At 36.9% G+C, this 21,400-nt stretch overlaps 1 long non-coding RNA gene across 1 annotated transcript in view; it reads right to left on the bottom strand.

The window, feature by feature from the left end:
• Positions 1–232: 232 nt before the first annotated feature.
• The window catches only part of LOC145722755 (uncharacterized), a 227,195-nt gene continuing 206,027 nt past the window's right edge, over positions 233–21,400 (bottom strand). The window contains exon 8 of the long non-coding RNA XR_014147267.1: positions 233–3,681. This is a non-coding gene — a long non-coding RNA (uncharacterized LOC145722755). The remainder of the gene's footprint in view (positions 3,682–21,400) is intronic.

The raw sequence follows: 21,400 nt of genomic DNA, 5'->3' as shown, positions 1-21,400 counted from the left end.
TGCTTCTCCCTCTCCCACTCCCCCTGCTTGTGTTCCCTCTCTGTCTCTGTCAAATAAATAAATAAAATCTTTAAAAAAAAAAAAGAAAAGAAAGTGTTCTCTAACAAAAAAACATTGACACCTGCTGTTACAGAGAGTACTAACACACCTTGGAAAAAAAACAGAAATACCATCATTAAGAAGCACATAAAAATATTTTAAAAAAAGAAAAAGCAGCATAAAGTATATTTGGGAAATAATTTATATATACCCAAATGAAAAGACAAATTATTATGCAAGTGATTATAAAATTTCCAAATAAAATCTAATGAAGTAAGAAAAGGGTAGAACACTCTGGTTTGAATAGTATTGTGTTTGGTACGATTTGTTAAGTTTTTTTTCTTTTCTCTTTCTGCCTGGTTTTTGTGTGTTTAATTTCTGTAATTGAATGCAATTTAGTGTAGTATGAGATAATTTTGCAACAATAAATTACTATTTTACTCCTTCATTGCACACTTTTAGTACTTTATTAATTGGTTTACTGATTTACTTATGTTATCTCCCTGTTTGTATGTTTTCTATTTGTTTTTATTAATTCAACAATACCACCATTAAAAAATCAAAATGTAGACAAAGAATTGGTCCACAGTAGTAACACTGTAATACACTCACTTCTTCTAAATGGGTCTTGGCTCTCTTCTGGGCTTTGTCCAGATAATCCTAAGGTTAGGAGGTATACAGCACATTGCATTTACTTCATCACTGTTTGGATGTGGCAAGAGATTACAATGAATTTACGAGCGTGAACTGTTAAATTGTAATCCTGGATAACCTATAGCTTGATGTTTTTTAAAGTTCATGTAAATCTGCCATATATGAGGACAAGAAACAGACTTTGCATTGGCTAACATTGTATTTTCTCAAATTAGATGCTGATGGAAGGTGCGAAATCTGAAGTCCTCTTCCAAGATGACAAATGTGCCAACCTCTTAGAAGCCCTGGTAGGGACTCTCAAAGTGAAACCCAAGACAGTGAAATGTGCCATGTCAGGGGCTTCTGGAAACAAGGGACTCCTAACCAGAGAGCTTCAGAATAGCTTCAGTAGGTTTTCAACATTGCAGTACTCCAGAGATGTTGATTCAGTAGATCCAGAAGGGGCCCAAGGATTTCCATGAGGAAGTATCTCCCAGGCTGATTCCAATGGGCAGCTCTCTGTGTGCATGTTTTTTATGTGCTTTAACTGATACCCATAACAATAGCAGATGAGAAAAACTTCATAGGAAAATAATTTGTGCTGAACCTTCAAAGATGTATAAGGTTGTGATATATTAGATATGATAATTTTATTTATAATCAATGCAGAATGTTGAATAAAGCATTTATGCTCTGCCATCACATTTTTAAAAATAGGAAAATTTTTTTACAAACACAATATTAATGGAAAAATGTCTTATTCACCTCCACGTCCACATCTTAAGTAAAAGAGAGATTCCCAAACTCTAAATCCACAACATAAATTAGTCCTAATATACAGAAGGAATTAAAATCTAGAGCATTAAAAATGTATACTATTTAATAATTTGCAGATAAAACTTTATTAATTTTGGACATTTGTACAGTGTAAATACAATTTCTTGGTAAGTTAAATTTCATGTAAAAAACTAGTATACAGCATAATGAAAATAAAAACAAAAGCTGCTAGTCAGATTTAAGTTTATTTTACTTTGGCTTTTCCAAGCTCAGGCAAATTAAGCATAAAGGCAAATATCTACAAACATTTAACTTTTAAAGAATACAAATTGCAACTACATAAAATATTTAAATATATCTTATTTTGCAAAGATAAGAGCAAGTAAAAGTTTGCCATTTTCCTTATGACCTGGTAGGGTATTCAAACTGTTTTCAGTTATTTGCAATTATTATTTGCAGTTGTTGTTTCTTTTCTTCTGCTTACTTTGAATTTAATTTGCTCTCCTTTTTCCAGTTACCTAAGATGGAAACTTAGATTTTAAATCCTTCCTCTTTTCTAATGTATGCATTCAGCACAATACATTTTCTTCCACACACTGCTTTCACTGTATCCCACTAATTTGAATAAGATGTATTTTCATTCAATTAAAAATATTTTTAAATTTCTCTTAAGATTTTTTCTTTGGCCCATCTGTTATTTGGAGGCATGTTGTTTCATCTACATGTATTTGGAGATTTTTCCAGTTATCTATTATTGATTTCTATTTAATCCTATGGTGGTCTTTTAAATGTGTTAAGGTGTGTTTTATGGCCCAGGATGTGGTCCATTTTGGTAAATGTTCCATGTGAGCTTGAGAAGCGTATGTATTCTGTCATTGTTGGATGAAGTAGTTCTATAGATGTCAATCATATCCACAAGATTGATTACCATCATGACTGAACACCATCACTGAGTTCAGCAACGTCCTTATTGATATTCTGCCTGCTAGATCTGTCCACTTCTGATACTGTTGAAGCCTCCAACTCTTACAGTGAATACATCTATTTCTCCTTGCCTTTGTATTACTTTTTACTTCATGTGCTTTGATACTATGGTGTTGGGCATATACACATTAAGGACTGTTCCCAGAGGTTCATCTTAGAATACTAAGAGTGCCTCCCGTGACTGCATCCCCCTTCAGTTTTTAACTCTCATAGTTAAAAACTATGCACTGAGCCTCCAGCAATTCATCAAACACAGTTCCATTTTTCCTACACTGGCACTGGTTCCTACTCATGAATCTCTGCTCTAGTAAGCCATTAGTCCCTGTATTCGCTTGTCTCCAATGTTCAAGGCAGCTGTTTGCCCTGTATCCTCCCATCTCTTATGGAGCCGAAAAGAATTGTTGGTTTTTCATTCTGTTCAGGTTTTTACATATTACTAGGATGAAGTGATGACTTTCAAGTTCCTTATATTTATTTTTTTTAATGGAAAAAAGTCATCTTTTCTAATAGACTTGAAAAGCAAGCTACTTAGTGCTGAGTTCATGACATTCTCATTTACAATCTAGTTTGCAAAGAATCATTTCTTAAACTGTAATTATCTTCTCCAGGTGGCAAAGTTAGTTAAGGCTGTTTCTTTGTAACTCTTGATAGATCTTATATGAATCCTCATTATGACATAAGAAGAAGAGATCAGACTTTGCTCAGATTTGGATTGTTTCACAGATTATATAATTAGGTTACTTCTATAACTGTATTTCCAAAACTTATAAGCTTTTCATCTTCAGTAAATCTTATATGTAATATAATGTACTGCAATAAAATATAAATCCCTTAGTTATTAGCCTCCTTTTTGAACTGTTGAAACGCAAATGCTATTTCTCAGTAAAGAATGTTGGTACATTTAACAACGGTTTCCAAATACATAAAGCAAATTCTGACAGAACTGAAAAGAGAAATAGCTAAATCCACAAACATATTCAGAGACCTCAAAACTCCTCTTAGCACTGAACACAATTAGTAAACAGAAAATCAACACTAATATAGAAGAACTGAGAAAATAACAGGGTGCCTGGATGGCTCGGTCAGTTAAGCACCCAACTCTTGATTTCAGCTCAGGTCATGATCTCAGGGTCGTGAAATGGAGCCCCATGTGGGGCTCCATGCTGGGCCTGGAGCCTACTTAAGTTTCTCTTTCTCCCTCTCCCTCTGTTGCCCCTCGCCCGTTGGGCATGCACTCACATGTGTTCTCTTCATCTCAAAAAAAATAAAAGAAAAAAGAAAAGAAAATACCATCCGCCAACAGTATCTAATTGACATTTATAGAACTCTATACCCAACCAGAGCAGAACACAACATTCTTTTCAAGGGCACATTGAACATTCATCAAGATAAATCATGAAACAAACGTTTGGCTTGTTGTCCTAAGTTATAAGAGAAACCTTACCAATTTAAAAGAATTGAAATCCTGTGAAATATGTTCTTTTACTCTAATTAAATTAAACTAGAAATCAATAACAGAAAAACAACAGGAAAATAGCCAAACACCTAAAAATTAAATAATATATTTTTAAATAATCCATGGTCAAAGAAGAAGTTTCAAGATAAATTAGAAAGTATTTTGAAGTGAAGAGAAATGAAAATACAACACAGCAAAATTTGTGACACACAGTTAAAGCAGTACTTACGGGAAATTTGTAACATTTAATGCTAATATTAGAATGGAAGAAAGGTCTCAACTCAAAATTCAAGCTTCTACTTTAAGATACCAGGAAAATCATACGATGGTGAGCACTGTGAATTGTGTAAGACTGATTAATCACAGACCTGTACCCCTGAAACAAATATATATATAACACTATATGTTACTATAAATAAATAAATAAATAGAAACCAGGAAAATCAAATCAAAATAAACCCAAATCAAGCAGAAGGCAAAAAATAATAAAAAGCAGCAATCAATAAATTTTAAAACAAAAATAGTAAAAATGAAACCAAAAATCTGGTGCTTTGAAAAGATCAATGAAATTGATAAATCTCTAGCAGGACACAAAAAAAGAGAGAGAGAAATCAAAAATTATCAGGAATGAAAGACAGCATATTACTTTAGAATTCACAGATATTAAGGGGATAATAAGAAAATATTACCAACAACTAACCCTATGCCCATAAATCTGACAACTAATGGTCCAACTCTTCAAAAAGCACAAACTATTATTAATATTCACCCATAATGAAGCAGATAACCTATGCAGTCCTATAACTATTAAAGAAATTTAAGTCATAGCTTAAAACCTTCTAGGGGGCACCTGGGTGGCGCAGTCGTTTGGCGTCTGCCTTCGGCTCAGGTCATGGTCCCAGGGTCCTGGGATCGAGCCCCGCATCGGGCTCCCTGCTCCGCGGGAAGCCTGCTTCTCCCTCTCCCACTCCCCCTGCTTGTGTTCCCTCTCTCGCTGTGTCTCTGTCAGATAAATAAAATCTTTAAAAAAAAAAAAAAACCTTCTAAAAGACACATTTTCAGACGCAAATTGTTTTACTGGCAAATTCTACAAAATATATAATCATAGAAGAAATATCATTAATTCTATAGAAAAAAAATCTCCAGAAAAAAAAATCTATGTTTTTCTAAGATTCTTTTGAAAGTGATCTCTGAATGATCACATCAAATGTCAATACCCTGAAATTACATGAAAAGCTCACATTCTCAGGTATAAATGTTGAAAACGCAGAGATGACAGAATCAATGTAGCTAAGTTTTATTTACTGTACTCATATGAACATGAATTTGAAATTTTTATAATCTCAAAGTTGAAATCTTGCTGTGTTGGAATTAACTCAATGCATAAAATAATTCACACATTCATTTCAGTAAATCATCCTATATTGCACATATGTGCATTTTTTTATGTATCAAGGAGAAGGGGAGGACAAAAACACAATCAGTGAGACACACACAGAGAGAAAAAACAGTGTATTTGATTCCCAAATATTCCACTCATTGACAGGACTGAGTATTAGAGAGGAAACATGACTGCTCTTTCTTCAGTTGGCCTCAGTTCTTGGGTGTCTCCCATAAAGTAATTCTTTTTATATACATACTGAATATAATATGTATACTGTTATATGTATTAAATATGTATGTGTATTAAATACATGCACATACACACATATATAAAATATAAGATTTAAGCCAATTAACTCAATGGCTAAACTAAACTAACCTGAAGAAGCAATAATCTATTCCAAACACACACCAGGTATACTGCATTTTGTGGGTGATTTAAGAAAATTTTCAGAAATAATTTTTATTATAGATGGTTTTTTTTCTTATGCATCAACTTCTTACGTGTAACCTGAGCAAAAGACTTAACTCTATTCAACAGGATTCTGAGAGGTTACATTACCCAAGAAACAACTACACACTTATTTGAGTATTTATATAGACACATTTTTAGGAAACGAAAAATGACAACATAATGTATAAGAACTATGAGAAACGGGAAATACCAATATGACATTAAAGAATGATCAAGTATACTAAGTTACATGATAATGAATATGGCTGAGAACACTGAAGAATGAGAAAGGCTTTGGGAAAGACAAAGCCAAAGAGAGTAGGACAAACAAATGTAAGCTGTGGTGGACATAGAACAAGTGCATACAGGGAAATTCACTGGTGAAAAGCAACCATGCTGAAAGAAAACATTAAATATTCTCACGATGAAATTTTCAATCTACCCACTACCTGAGATTGCTTGTCTATTACACAAGCTACCTCAACAAAATATGAGAGTATATGATATTTCCACCAATGGAGGTTCTAATTAAATCACTGTTTAAAGTATGCACTACACCATGTTTCTAAGAGTTTAAAAGTTACACTGATTACTGATTAATCATCAACATTTTAATCAATATTTTGCTTACTAACAGGTGCCCAGGTGACAGCTGTTGAGGCTATTGTTTTAGGGATTTTGCAGAACTGAAGATCACATAGAGGTCCTGAGAATTTTCTTGCCTATTCATACTCTGTTCATTTATTTCCCTTGAAAAACCAATTTGACATAGTGCATTACTTCTTCCCCTTTGAAAACTCTCCTTTTCATTTACATAAGACTTTAAATAACATATTGAATTGAAAAGTATATTTTTCATACTAGAAGTATTCACAAGATTTCAATCAAAAATACCCTCCAGTTAATGGCATAATATTATTAGCAGAACAGATATGGTCCCAAATTTTTTGTGTGCATTTCTTTTATCTATTATCCCCAATCTCATCCCTACACCCGCCAAAGATATTTAATGACATAAATTAATACCTTCTAAGCTTCCTTTCACTGTTATATTCTTATATACCTACCAACAGATATAAAATTATATTTGGGGAAATAATTTATACCCAGTTGAAAAAGCAAATTATTATGCAAGCTATTATTTCCAAATAATATCTGAGTTCATAAAGAGGTAGAAAACTTAGTAAGTTGAGTAGTAGTATGTATGTAGTTAGTTTATGGGCTTTCTTCTTTGTTAGACTATCTCTGTCAACTATGGTTTTATCTCCTGTAAATGCAAGCAATGACTTAAAGTAGGATTTTACCTATATTAAACAACTATTTTATTCCTTTCTTAAACATTTATGTATGCATAAAAATATATCTAATTATTTGTGCATGCCTGAAAAATATATAAATCTATGCATTTCACAGTACTTGCTCATTTTATTCACTGTTGTATTTTGGAAATCCTACCTATGCGGATAAATGTAGATCTGTTTAATTCTATGTACACTCTGTGCAGTACTCTATCATATAACCATCTATTTTGTCTGTCCATTCAATCACTGATCATCCTTTAAGATACTTTGGACTCTTGCTATTACAAGTAATGCGCCAATGACATCCAATATACATGGTGCCTTTATAATTCTCAATTTGTCTTATGAGTCAAATACTGGGCTCATCCCTGTTGGTTTCTGACTTTTCTCAGGTCTTATTCCTTTAATTTTTCACTGCCTTATAGCTCTCTACTGCCTTGAAGGCCATAGTGTTTAAGATTTTGTCCAAAACCTTCAGTTACTCTCAATGAAATCAGTGGTGGTTACTCTCGCACAGTTACCTAAAACCCTTTATTTGTCACACTATCAATTCTTCCCCCTACCTCATGTTTTACTGATTGTCTTGCTCCCTCTCAATTTTTCAAGTACAGACTGAAAGTATTAGACATTATACGTGAGGAAACGTGATTCACAAAGGTCCTCACTTATGTGCCCTGACCAAGTCATGGAAAAGTTCTCTTCAGTATCCAACAAGTTCTTAAGTGGTCAGGCTTGCTACAGACCCTTTTACCTCTAATCCAGACTACAACCCATGATGATCTCTTCTTTCTTTCCCAAATCCAGCCCCAGTCTTCTTCCAAAGTGAAACTACCTAGACCACAGTTGCTCAGCTCATAATAAAACCACTATTTCATTTGCTCGCATTATTCTGTCTCCCTATAGTATTTTGCCAACTTGTGCATATTCTCCTGAATTTACTGTAATATGTTATTACTTTACTCTTAACTTAAACTGATACATTTTCCTCTTTTAATACAATAGATTTCTAATCCCTACTCCCCAATATTTCACTATTTTCCCATAATTCCAATTTGTCTCCTTCCTACAGTTATCACAACTTATAATGGTATTTTGTTCTATTATTTATCTATCTTCCCTACTAGAATGTAAACTCCATGAAGTCAGGAATCATGTCTGTCTAGGCACACCTTTGTATATCTAGCATCTAAAAAAATTATCTGAGGGATGCCTGGGTGGCTCAGTCGGTTAAGCATCTGCCTTTGGCTCAGGTCATGATCCCAGGGTCCTGGGACTGAGTCCTGCATCCAGCTCCCTGTTCACCAGGGAGCCTGCTTTTTCCTCTGCCTGCCACTCCCCTAGCTTGTGCTCTCTCTCTGACAAATAAGTAAAATCTTTAAAAAAAAATTATCTGATGACTCTCAGTAAGTATTTCTTGAATTATTAAATAACTGGGTTGTTTTCATGTGTCAGTGCTATGGATTACTATGTAAATTTTAGGATCCATGAAATAAATAAAGCTGTATTTACAACAGCCAAGATATGGAAGCAGCCCAACTGTCCACTAGTGATGAATAAAGATGATGTGGTTTATATATAATGGAATTTTATTCAGCCATAAAAAAGAATGAAATCTTGTCATTTGCAAAGACATGGATGGAGCCAGAGAGTATAATGCTAAGCAAAGGAGGTCAGTCAGAGAAAGACAAACACCATATGATTCTACTCATATGTAAAATATAAGAAACAAAGCAAATGAGCGAAGGGAAAAGAGAGAAAAAAATCAAGACATAAACTTTTAATTATAGAGAATAAAATGATGGTTACCAGAGGGGAGGAGGATGGGAGGATGGCTGAAATAGGTGATGGGAATTAAGGAGTGCACTAGTTGTGATGAACACAGAGGGAGGTATGGAAGTGTTGAATTACTATATTGTACACCTGAAGCTAATATAACACTGTATGTTAACTAATAGGAATTAAAATAAAAACCTAAAAAAAAATTTTTAAATGAAACCAAAACTAAAGGGCCTTTTTAAAGTACCTACTATGTACCAAATACTTAAAAAAAATAAATAAATAAATAAACCACCTTAAGATTTTATTTATTTATTTGACAGAGACAGCGAGAGCAGGAACACAAGCAGGGGGAGTGGGAGAGGGAGAAGCAGGCCTCCCGCCGAGCAGGGAGCCTGATGTGGGACTCGATCCCAGGACCCTGGGATCATGACCTGAGCCGAAGGCAGTCGCTTCACCAACTGAGCCACCCAGGCGCCTGGTGGTTTATTAATTTATCATAAAATCATGTAATTTTTATGGTATTATGATTCCCATTTTATAGATGAAGAAATTTAGATGCAAGGAAATTAAGTAAATTTCTTAAAGTTCAGTTGTTAATAGCAGAGTTGAATTTTAATCCCATTTCCATCTGATTCTGAACTCAGACCTATCTAGTGTACCACACTGCCCTACGGTAAGCACTTTTGATGGATAGCTTCAGATAATCTTCATAAGCCCTGCAATTAAAATTCTTTGAACTCTAGTGTGTTTCTCGGCCTCTTCTTTCTATGTGCTGGAACACACATTCAGGAAATAAGCAATTCCTGTCGGATGTACTGCATTCATATTATTTGTTTCAATTTCCTTGTCACAAAACTGTCTGGAATTACAATTATATATCATTATCCTTAAAGACATCTCATCTCCATAAATCTTAGGCCTGAATTATCGGGGTACAACCAATCTGCAGATGTCACCCTCCATACATATAAAATTAATGTTTTCCTGGATTAGTCATTGAAACTGAGCAGAATACCATTTTCTACTATCTGAAGCAAGAACATATGACAAAGAGAAAAGTGTAACCATAGCGTAAAATAACAGATGGGACCTAAGCTGTTGGAGGGCCAACATGTTTAACACTCAGAGGCAGAACCTAAGGTCCAAAGACGTTAAATAATTGGCCCAATGCTAAGCAGCTTGCTAATGGCAGAGCTGGCGGCATGCTAATCACTTTATAACATACATACCACTTCTTAGTTACTATTTCCCAGATGAATGGCCCATAAATAATAAATTGTAATGTTTCATCCTAAGAGTTTTATGACTTCTTTGTTCCTTTGTCTGATTCTCTTTTTCCAATGCCCATATTTTCATTAGGTGCTTGGTTCTGTAACCCTTTTGCTTTCACTACAACATTCATTAGTTACACTAATTGGACAATAAATTACTTCTCTACAAGGGGCAAACTCTTTCTCATTTCAAAGGCTATGAAAATGGAAACCCCAAGTAAATTTATTGGATTTTTCATGATAAAAGTTGGGACGTAGGATTTACACAGTCCAGGAATCTTAAGAACACTCATATTTGGTGATCTCAAATTTACCCTAGCATTTATGCATGGATTCCACAAAACGTTTATTGAGCATCTACCATGCTGCAAGAATTTGCTCATATGAAGATGATTAATTTGTATTCCTTGCCCACAATGAGTTCACTCACAGGTTAGTGGAATAAATATATACCACTACTGACTATTAAAATGTTATGTAATAATATATATGATAAGAACTTCTGGGAAAAGTGTATAGCCCAAATGATGTGCACCATTTCTTCTTTTTTTCAGCATTATTGTGATATAACAAATACAAATTGTATATATTTAAGGTACACAACTTGATGTTTTGACATAGGTTTGTCAAACCTTAGGTTTGACATTATTTCCTAATGTTTTGACATAGGAAATAATCACCACCATCAAGCTATTTTGAAGGGACAGTTCTTTCCCCATTGTATGTTCCTGGCACTCTTGTCAAAGTTCACTTGACCATAAAGTTGTAGGTGTATTTCTGGGCTCTCTGTTCCGTTCCCACTGCTCTATGTGTCTCTTTTTATGCTAGGGCCATTCTGTTTTGATTACTAAAGCTTTGCAGTACAGTTGGAAATCAGAAAACATGATGCCTCCAGCTTTGTTCTTCTTGCTCAAGATTGCTTTATTTGGAGTCTTTCGTGGTTCCATTTGAATTTTAAGACTTTTTTCCGTATTTTTGAAAAGAATGCCTTTGGAATTTTGATAGGGATTGAAATGAATATACAGATCACATTGGGTAGTATGGACACTTTAACAATATTAATTCTTCCAATCCATGAACTTTCCATTTATCCCTATCGTCTTTCATTTCCTTTACTAATGCTTTATAATTTTCAGTGCACAAGTCTTTAAGCAATTTGGTTAAGTTTATTCCTGTTTCGGATATTTGCATCTACCTTCACCATTGAATTTTACTTTTAATTACCTTTCTCATGTAGGCATTTTTTCATTTGATCAGACTACTTACTGGTCCCATAACATGAGTTAAAGTTTATTTTTTTCTATGTGTATACTCTTGAAAATTTTCAGCAATACTGGTAATGTTTCTCAAATGGTTGGTAGAAGGCACCTGAAAAGCTTGCTTTTATATTTGTTATAAGACTTCACCCATTGGGTTACATTTCCCTAAGAGTTATAGGTTTATTCTTGCTGACTATTTCTCCTTGAATATAGAAATTTTTTGGATTTTTATTATTTATTGTTTCAAATTTACTGAAATAGATTTGCTTATGAAATTCTCTACACTTTTACTATATATTTGAATCTGTACTTCCTTTTTCATTCTTAGTTTATTTGTGCCATTAGTCTTGTTTTTTTCCTTTAAGTTGATCAATATTGTCAGGGACTTGCCACTTTAATGAGCTTTTCAACAAGTCACTTATAGCCTTTTTGATCCTCTTCATTAGAAGTGTTTTCTATCTTATTGATATTTGATTTTTTTCTTCATTACCTTATTTCTCTGAATTCATTCCTTCTCATTTTCTGGTCTCCTAAGTACTTACCTCATTAATTTTTAGTCTTTCTTCTTTTCCACTATAAACACCTCAGGATATAAATTGTTCTCAAATAGCATTTTAGTTGTATCCTATTATAAGTTTTATATGCAGTTTTTGTCATTCAGGTTTATGTATTTCTGATTTCCATAATGATTTCTCATTTGACCAATAAATTATTTGTTCCTTTTTTAAGTTTCAATATGGCTGGCTTTTTTCTTTTTAGTAATGACTGTATTGTCAATTCTTGCATGCTTTCTAATTAAGTTTTATTGTTCTGAGTTTTATTGACACTGTGCCCTTTTTCACTGGTCTCTTCTTTTATCTGTTGATTAAGAACTTACAACAAAAACAAAACAAAATCTTTCTTAAAAGGTTTCCAAAAGATTGACAACTAAAGAATAGAAAAGATCCTCAAGAAAGAACCAAAAGCTGAGCTTTACAAATAGAAAAATGTGGTTTCATTGCTACTTTGTGACAAGAGGAGATAGGAGACAGTAGTTATGGATAAGTTCCTTCCCCCCCCCAAGAAAAAAATAAAAATAGTTCTCTATAAATACCCAATGAGAGAGTCCCTCCATTGTAAGTATCACAATATTCCTTAGATTCAAGCATGGCCTATGGTTGGCAATTAGAATGAAGGTCTATAAAACATAATGAGTTTTAGGAATACCGTTTTTTATCCAGCAAAATTACTACAATAGCTGAGGAGTGGTATATTGTAAATTTTACGAATGTGACGCTAGTGGTAAGATATTATGTATCTTCCTAGATTTTGGAACTTTAGAAACACCGGACTAATTGATGAATGAGTACAATTTTGGAGATCATGAAGGATCTACACTAGATACAGCGGACAGAGGACAGCTCAAGCTATAGCTGCTGAAGAAGGAATTTGGTCATGAATTAGGTACATGGGTGAGTAGTCTCTGGGACTACACAAAAGAGAAACATTGGATAAGGAATATTTTCAGACTTGAACTTTACTAAACAATTTCTACAAGATGAGTGATTCCATTTGTGGGCTTTAATTTCTTTATGGAAAACTAATAATAGAAAATACTGTGTTCATCTTGTTTGAATTTGGGTCTTTTTGAATTGATGGTAATGAGTGAGGAGTGTAACATCGTGAGCTGCCCATTGTATAACATGTACAAATGTGCTAGGTTAGACAACATCATTAAGTGTAAAACACAACAGGAAAGAAAAAGAATATTCAATCAAAATATGATATAACTTTGCAGTTAACTTAATGGATATCTTAATATGACCGTTTTAGAGATTCTATTGTATGACAGCAGACAAGCATCCCTGACAAGCCTGAACTCCCCAGTTTCTCACTGATCCCAGACAACTGTGTAAAAGCTGTGTACCCTGGAAAGCAATTACACATAGGGAGGTGAAGGACTTTCTGATGCCCTACTGGTCCCCTGCAAAGAGCGACCATATCTCTAGTTAATAATAGGTTTGGCTTTTAGCCTAATTGCTTAAAAGAAAAAAAAAAAATTACACACACACACCTACATTATCTATTTACCTATCCACACTTTAGGGAGAAAAGTGGGAAAATTCTTCTAACCAACTGTGACATTAAAATTTACAATAAAAATATATATATTTGATCTTGGTCCCTATCCATTCCTGGCACAGAGCTTCTAAAAACCCTTGGAATCTCCTAAGGAGAGAGATAAAGGTATCTTTCGTTATGTTAACAAAATGGCTTTTGGAATGTGACAGTAGAGCCAACAAGATTAGAAGACTGGAACTTTCATTGCCACTCCAGACCTCCAGAGAAGGGAGTGGCTGGAAATTGAATCAATTGCCAATGGCCAATGAGTTATATCAGTCATACTTAGGTAATAAAGTCTCCGTAAAAACTCAAAAGGACAAGATTTGGAGAGCTTCCTGGTTGGTGACCATATGGAGATGTGTGGAGAGTGGTACTCTCCGAGAGAGCATGGAAGCTCCATGACCCTTCCCACATACCTTGCCCTATGCATTCCTTTCAATTGACTATTCCTGAGTTATATCCTTTTATACTAGACTAGTAACTTAAGTAAAATGTTTCTCTGAGTTCTGTGAGCCATTCCAACAAATAAATTGAACCCAAAGAGGGTGTCCTTGGACTCTCCAATCTATAGCCAGTGAGGAGAAGCATGGGTGACAACTCTGGATTTGTGGCTAGCATCTGGAGTGGGACTGGGAGAGGGCGCTCTTGATGGATTGAACCCTTAACCTGTGGAATCTGATGGCTATCTCCAAGTAGACAGTGTCTGAGAATTACTTGGTACTGAGAGAAAAAAAAAAACAACACATCACATACATTAGAACTGATACCAGACACTGGGTGTTAATACACAACTAATGAATCATTGAACACTACATCAAAAACTAATGATGTACTATATGGTGGCTAACTGAACATAATTAAAAAAAAAAAGAACTGGTATCAGAATTGTACCACCCCAACTTAGCTGTTCCTGAGGTGATACCAATCTAACTAGATCAATTCCCGGTCACGAAAAGAACTACACTTACAAATGGACACACACACCTAGAGTCAAAGTAAAAGTCAAGTGTTAAGTATGTGGCTTTCACTACCATTTTCTTCTCAGGACATAAGAAAAAATAAGAGCCAGGTCCTGCCTCATCTGGGTGAGTCCCAGATAATCTCTCTTCATCTGTCCTCTATGGTAACTTTATGTCAACTTGGCCAGACTAGAGCTCCCTATTATTCAATCTAACACTAAACTACGCATTGCTACGAAGGTATTTTGATTAAAGAGCATAATCAGTTGACTTTAAGTAAGGGAAATTATCCCAGATAATCTGGGTAGGTTTCATTCAATCAGTTGAAAGGCCTTAAGAGTTGAGTCGAGGCTTCTGTAAAGTAAAAGGAATTTGCTTGTGGACAGCACCCGCAGTTCACACCAAAGGTTTCCAGCCTGCCCTTCCTGACAGTCCTGAAGGACTTCAGACTTGCCTTGCCAGCCCGCACAATCATGTCAACCTACTCCTTTCAGTGAATCTTTTTTTTATATATAGGGAATATATACATGGACTATAATCATCCTCATTCACCCATAATCATCCTTTCAAGCCCCATGACTAAAAAAGTAGTAGGACTTTTGTGTAAGGTTAGAAAGAGGTGCCACTCAGGATTTAAGCTAAAGTCATGAGCTCCAGCCCAATATTCCAGAGAGCTCTGCACTGGGGAGAAATTTATGTTTATATCTTGTTCAGGAAGCTCTATGATGAGGGCAGATTGGCTAAGGCAGAATCCTGGCATTTCTGGATATAGTCCCTATTCACAATGACATCTTAAATATATGAGGTCATCAAAACCTCACTGAAATCTGGACACACACACACACAGTCATATGCACACATGCACTATTACACATTCCTTCAGCCTACCTCGGAGTTTACCTGCAGCAACATGGCATAGTTCCCAGCACACATACAGCCTCCCCGCTGAAAAGCTACCTCTGAGATTCTCTGCCAGCAAGCTTCATTCATTGTCACCGGAGCTTGCTCAAACATGTGCTAGACAGCCTGCAATGCGTGGGGATTTAATGACCCTGGCATCCTTCAACCAATGGGGGATAGGAGTCAGAGAAGAGGTATCTCAGACTTCCCATTACAAAGTGCAAAAATTCTCAGGAGTTTTCCACACGGTTCGTCACAGGGGTGCAGTCAGGACTAGTTCTTTAACTTCAATTTATTCTATGGGTAAAGCAAGGTCCCATGCCCTTAAACAGACCTTAGGAATCTCTGTTTTGTTATTATAAATATTTTTCTCAAAAGACTGTATTCAAGTATCTGTTAGGAGGCCACAGGAAGTCTTTTCACCCCATGGCAATAGAGTGTAGTAAGATTCAGGATGGATGAGAATCATGCCTCTCTTTTGTCAAGCAGGGAAAGGTCCACTGTGGAAAAAGAGACAGGGGAAAAAAAGAACACTCAACATTTCGGGATTCTTTCAGGCAATCAAGAAGGAAATATAAGAAAACCAAGGTTTCAACAGAAGAAAAATAACATTAATAGATTTGTAAAGAACCACAACAAATTCGTCTCCCACTATCCCAGGACTGGAGTTAGAAAACCATATTTAAATATTAGATTCACCACTCACAAGATACCTGATACTAATAAAATGAGAAGATATTCCTGAGCCTCACATTTTCATCTATAAAATGGAGATAATCAACTGTGGTGATGACTGAAAGAAATACTTTATGTAAAATGCCATGAACTTTTAAAATTTATGCAAATGTGTTAGAAATTATTATTATAAAAGATCTACCTTTAGACACGCAAGAAAATAATTTGTTTTAAAAACTACAATAATACAAAAAGACTAAATAAAGTTTTAAATCCCCATGTTTAACCAACTCAGCATTTCTAAGAAGACAGGCATGCTACATCACTGTTAGCAGCAGGTCTGCTCTATAAATCCCATTATTTGGTTCTAAGTTTGCCTATTCAACCAGGCATTGCACTTTTATAATCATACAATACATATCAAAGGCTTCTGTTAGCTAAGAGGTCATAGAGAGCACATTCAACAGAAAGATAAAAGCACAGAATGAACTGAGCATTTAACAGAAAATAATTTCTTTGAACAAAGAAACAATAATATTTGCCCTTTATCTGGAAATGATTTCATGTCCAAAGGGTCTTTTTCCTTAAATAAAATGCAGGTATATTTTATGTTTTCTTTTATTGGACATTATATACCAGTAAACAAATAAACCAAAGAAGTGATGGGGGTTGGGGTGGGGGCACCTAAAATAAAAACAATAACAAACCAGTTGGGTTGATTTTCCCTTTTTTAGGGGCCTAAAAATGATGCGGGAGAGCGAGGTTCTTGTCTCACGGAGTTGAAGAATGACTCTCACAGACAAAGGAGAGTGACTAAAGGGATAGAAGTTTATTAAGCAAGGGTACTGAAAAAGCTCTCAGGAGTGAGAGGAGTCCAAAAGGGTTGCCACTGAGGGCTTTTAGGGATGGTCTTTTATAGAAAGCTAACCAGGGAACTTAAATCTGTTTAACATCTCTATTGATAGCACCATTGATTAAGGACTAGTGATAACACCTGCAATGGCTTACTTCCTTTTTTAGGGTCCGGTAATTCTTGGTTGGTCACAAGTAGCTGTTATAACAAGACCTCACCTCTGACACCTAGGACAGGATGGTCTGGTTTGTTCCCTTATCTCTGGTTTCCTTTCATCTCCCACATTTTGAATTGTGTGAGCCTGATCCCATGGCCCCCTACCTATCTCTCCCTGCCTACCCCGGCCTGTCCCTTATTCAAAAACATTCATTGTTTGCCCAGAGAGAATCCTTCTCACTTCCTGATCAAAGGCATTAAGAGTGCTTTGGCTAGCAATCTTGTCTAATTTTAAAACTATCATGTCAAATGAAATCCGTTAATAACTACCAATATAACACAGCATGAAAATGAAGGTCAAATGCTATAGATTGAATGTTAAATAAGGTTCAGAGTATAAGTAGCTTTTAAGAGGGTAAATTTTGCTTATTTTAAAGAAATTTACTCTAAAAATGTGCTCCTAAACCACATGACAGCCCATATGTTCTTTCCCACTGTTCAGTAAGAGTAGTTTTCCTGTCATCATTGTGTTCCTTTTCTCCTAGCTGACAATGCCGTGGGGTTCAGGACTTTGCACTCTATCGTTATAAAATCAAACCTGAATGAATGCCTTCTCAGTTTCATCCCCAAAAATCCAGCAATGAATTTTCCACAAGAGGTCAAAATCTTTACGAATGATAAAATTTTCTAGTGCTGGTATTCTGCCTACACAATCAAAGAAGGAACCTAGAGTATTCCTATTAAAAGGTTCCATTCCAGAAGACTGCACCTGGGTGGCCTAAGAAGGTCATTTTTGAACGTCATTAGCACTACAGTGTACTGGGCTCTGCTGTAGTTTTACCTCCTTCATTAGCTTTATTCTGATTGTGGGAAAGACTGCTGACCCCTGACACCAAAGACTTTTCCTCATCAACCATTTTGTATTTATAATTCTATCATTAGTGATAATAATGCGTCTGTGTATTGTGGTTGTGGATGTAACAGGTACTTGTAAGCTACTTTATGCAATTAGGGAGCAGTGCCTCACTAAACTAGGACATCTCGATTTTGATGGAAGAAGCTGATGGGCTAGGATCTGGAGGAAAAGACTAGTTCAAGAGGACACAGGTGTAAGGTCTGAGTGATCAAAAGACTTTGGACAATTAGATACAAGAGCTCTACTGGAGGATAAGACAAATTGCAAAAGGAAGTCAGAAGAAACACTACCTCATAGCTGCTCCCTGAATCTAAGTGTACCCCCAACCTGTGTCTGATACAAGCAACTTCCTCAAAGCTCAAATATCCCTGCATATCGACTTTGAAAGGGACCTTAGCAGCCGTGGCCAAACACTTGTTCCTCAGGGAAACTAAAATTCTGTCCTCAAGAGTGTTGAGAAGGAGCAGTTCCCATGTCACGGGAGGGAGGGAATGAAAGCCATGTAATACACCCATTCAGGGATCCATGTGTCCAGCTCACAAGAGAAGCTAGCCTTTGCTGAAGTAACCTTCCTCTTTTATAGATGAGTGAAGTTCATAAAAAGGATAAAATAGCAAGCCCAGGACCCCCGCTTCTGAAATCCGAGGCCAGTGACTTTCTCAGGCACCACACTGCCCTTAAGGGTTTGGAAACTCATCCCAACCTTGTTTCCCTACAAATCCCGACTTGGGTGGAAATGGAAAAAGGAGAAATCTGCCAAATGACTTCTACATGCACAAAACGCCTATGTGACTTAACAGAAATTACCGTCGCTCCAGCTATCTCTAAATATCATGGTGTGCTTTAGATTTACAATACCGAAATGAAAATAGTTGTAATAAGCTTGGTGATTCGGAATATCACCTGCCTCATAAATCAGTGTAATAAGGGGAACCTGGGTTAAACCATCATTGTAAGGAGTCAACATGTTCTAACTGCTTCATTCCTTTGCAGTGTATTTACTACTCTTTTAGAAAAGGTCACAGCCTTGGTGAAAAATAGAATTATACACCAGAAGAAACCATAATAAGGCCTTTAATTTACCCCCCACACTCCAACGGACTTCATCCTAGATGGATTATCTACTGCCTATCATCTATGTCCTTTCTAAAAAAAAAAAAACAAAAAAAACAGCCTCATAAAATGGGCTCAAAAAGTTCTTTTATTTGACAGCACTTTAAAAAGTACTAAGGCATTGTACAGATGTAAGGGATTATCATTCTTTATATTAAGGATAAAGAGTTCAAAATCTCCATCAGGAAAAAGAGTACAATGTTTCTTTCACATTTTTTTCAAGCAGTTCTTTCTCACGACCACCCTAAATCTCTCCTTATTCTATTTTTTTTTTAAGATTTTATTTATTTATTTGACAGAGACACAGTGAGAAGGAACACAAGCAGGGGGAGTGGTGGAGGGAGAAGCAGGCCCCCTCCATTTTCCCCTTCTCTGCATATATAAATAGACATTGAAAATAGAATCACAGGATCTTAAGTTTGAAAAATACATCTCCCAGCTTATCTTTCTGATTTCATTAACGAAGATACTATGAACAGTTGTGGCCATAAACATAAATATGGCCTATAAGGGCTGAACAGTAACATAAATAAGGAAATCAGTGGAGTAAGAAAAGTTTCTTGGGTCTAAAAAAAACAAACAATGCAAGCAGCATGATAAATAGTAGCCAATGCACAGGCTGAGTGGAAGAGGCAGCAGAGGGTAAGGAGGGGGGAGACCAGGACCGTGTCAGCCCACCGGAGGGTAGCACGTCCCCAATTGCGACCACGTAGAAATGCAGGCGCCTTGCTAGCCGATTTCTCAAACGGCTGAAATCCACATCGTTCCAGGAAAATCTCCTGGCTTTAAAATTGGGGTACTAATTTTTTTTAATTGATCAATCACCTACAAGCCTGTTCCAGGCTTCACCTAGCTGGTTCATGACATGATTCAGAACCCTCTTGCTGGTTTCTGTTCGGATGAAGAGCCTATGGAAGAAAGCTGGAGACCACTCCAGCGGTCGTTCCTACCTATTCCGTGGCCTGAGCGCGGGCGCTCCGGTCGGGTCCTCGGTGGCCCGGGGCTCCAGTCTTCCGCTGAGAAGTGCTGAGTAGGTGCAGAGGGCACCCCCTGCCTCCAGACCAGGCTGCCATCTCGGGCGGAGTAGCAGTAAACTTGGGAGCTGGAGCAGTCCATACACCCCAAAGTTCCGCCGAGTCACAGCCTTTTCAAGAAGTGACCTGCTCTTCCTCCTCAACCTCTCCAGAACCTCCGCAGAGGGCGAGATCCGGCGTGACTTCCGCGGGTGCTCACGGGAAATGGTGCTGCGCATGCGCAGAACTTCCCAGGGGGCATCCGCCGTCTCAAAACGGCTGAGTGAGCTCTTGTTGCTCCACACCGTGGGGCTGAGGAGGTAGCACGTGTTCCGCAGAGCAGTGGTAGGCAGGTTAACAGAAAACACCTCTGTGAGTAGCTGGTGGTGGGCCCTGCGATCAGTAACCACGGGAAGTCGTAGCTCTTGAAGGTTCAGGAGTGAGGTGGCCAATTAATAGGAACAGATCTGGTGGCAGCAGGAAATTTCAGCAAAGCTCCCTGGCCAGTATTCCTGGAGGCTATGACACTGACATCAGCCAGATTTTCTTTTTTTTTTTTTATTCATGAGAGATAGAGAGGCAGAGGGAGAAGCAGGCTCCCAAGGAGCAGAGAGCCCGATGCGGGACTCGATCCCAGGACCCTGGGATCATGACCTGAGCTGAAGGCAGACGCTTAACCATCTGAGCCACCCAGGCGCCCGACATCAGCCAGATTTTCGATGGCAACAATGTCATCAGTCACCGAAAGAGCTCCTCCCGCGTCTTCTGAAGACTTAGGATGTAGATGCCATGAACTGTTCACTTGAAGTCAAGATTGGTGCCACCCAACTGGGTTTCTGCTGCATAGTGCTCAAGAACATCTTCCTCCTTCATCTGCAGGACACCAGGGCTCTGGGCATTGAAAATTTCCCTTTAAATTACAGTGGAAATCCAGGACAGTACTGTTTGGACCCCACTCTGGGTAGCACAGAAAGACTGCCACCTTGTGAAATAAATTCTGTCCATGGGTTCACAATATGACCTATCTGCACATACCCTTGGACATTTGTTTTTGTCTTACACAAACGTGACTGTAATGTTTCTGTTCACCCTCATGCTCCTCTCAACTTCACCTAGAGTTGAAGGTGGGAGGTTTCTCTTCGGAGGTCTGGGATTAAGGATACAGATTGCAACAACACAACAGCAGGAAAGAGACTCAAGAGGCAATGGTGTCTGTGATGCTGATTTCTTTAAGACCATGAACATCAGAAACATCTAAGATTTTTCACACAGGCGGGTCAGCTTTTAAATCACCTGTCAGATCTCTCTTTCCTAGGCAGAATACACCAATTAGGCTCCCTTTCCTTATTTGTTTCTGTTTTTCCACCTTTATGTTG

The sequence above is a fragment of the Leptonychotes weddellii genome, chromosome 7, assembly GCF_054177405.1.
Source record: "Leptonychotes weddellii isolate Sample4059 chromosome 7, ASM5417740v2, whole genome shotgun sequence".
In the NCBI taxonomy this organism is placed as follows: Eukaryota; Metazoa; Chordata; class Mammalia; order Carnivora; family Phocidae; genus Leptonychotes; species Leptonychotes weddellii.
This window is presented reverse-complemented; position numbering and strand designations above follow the sequence as displayed.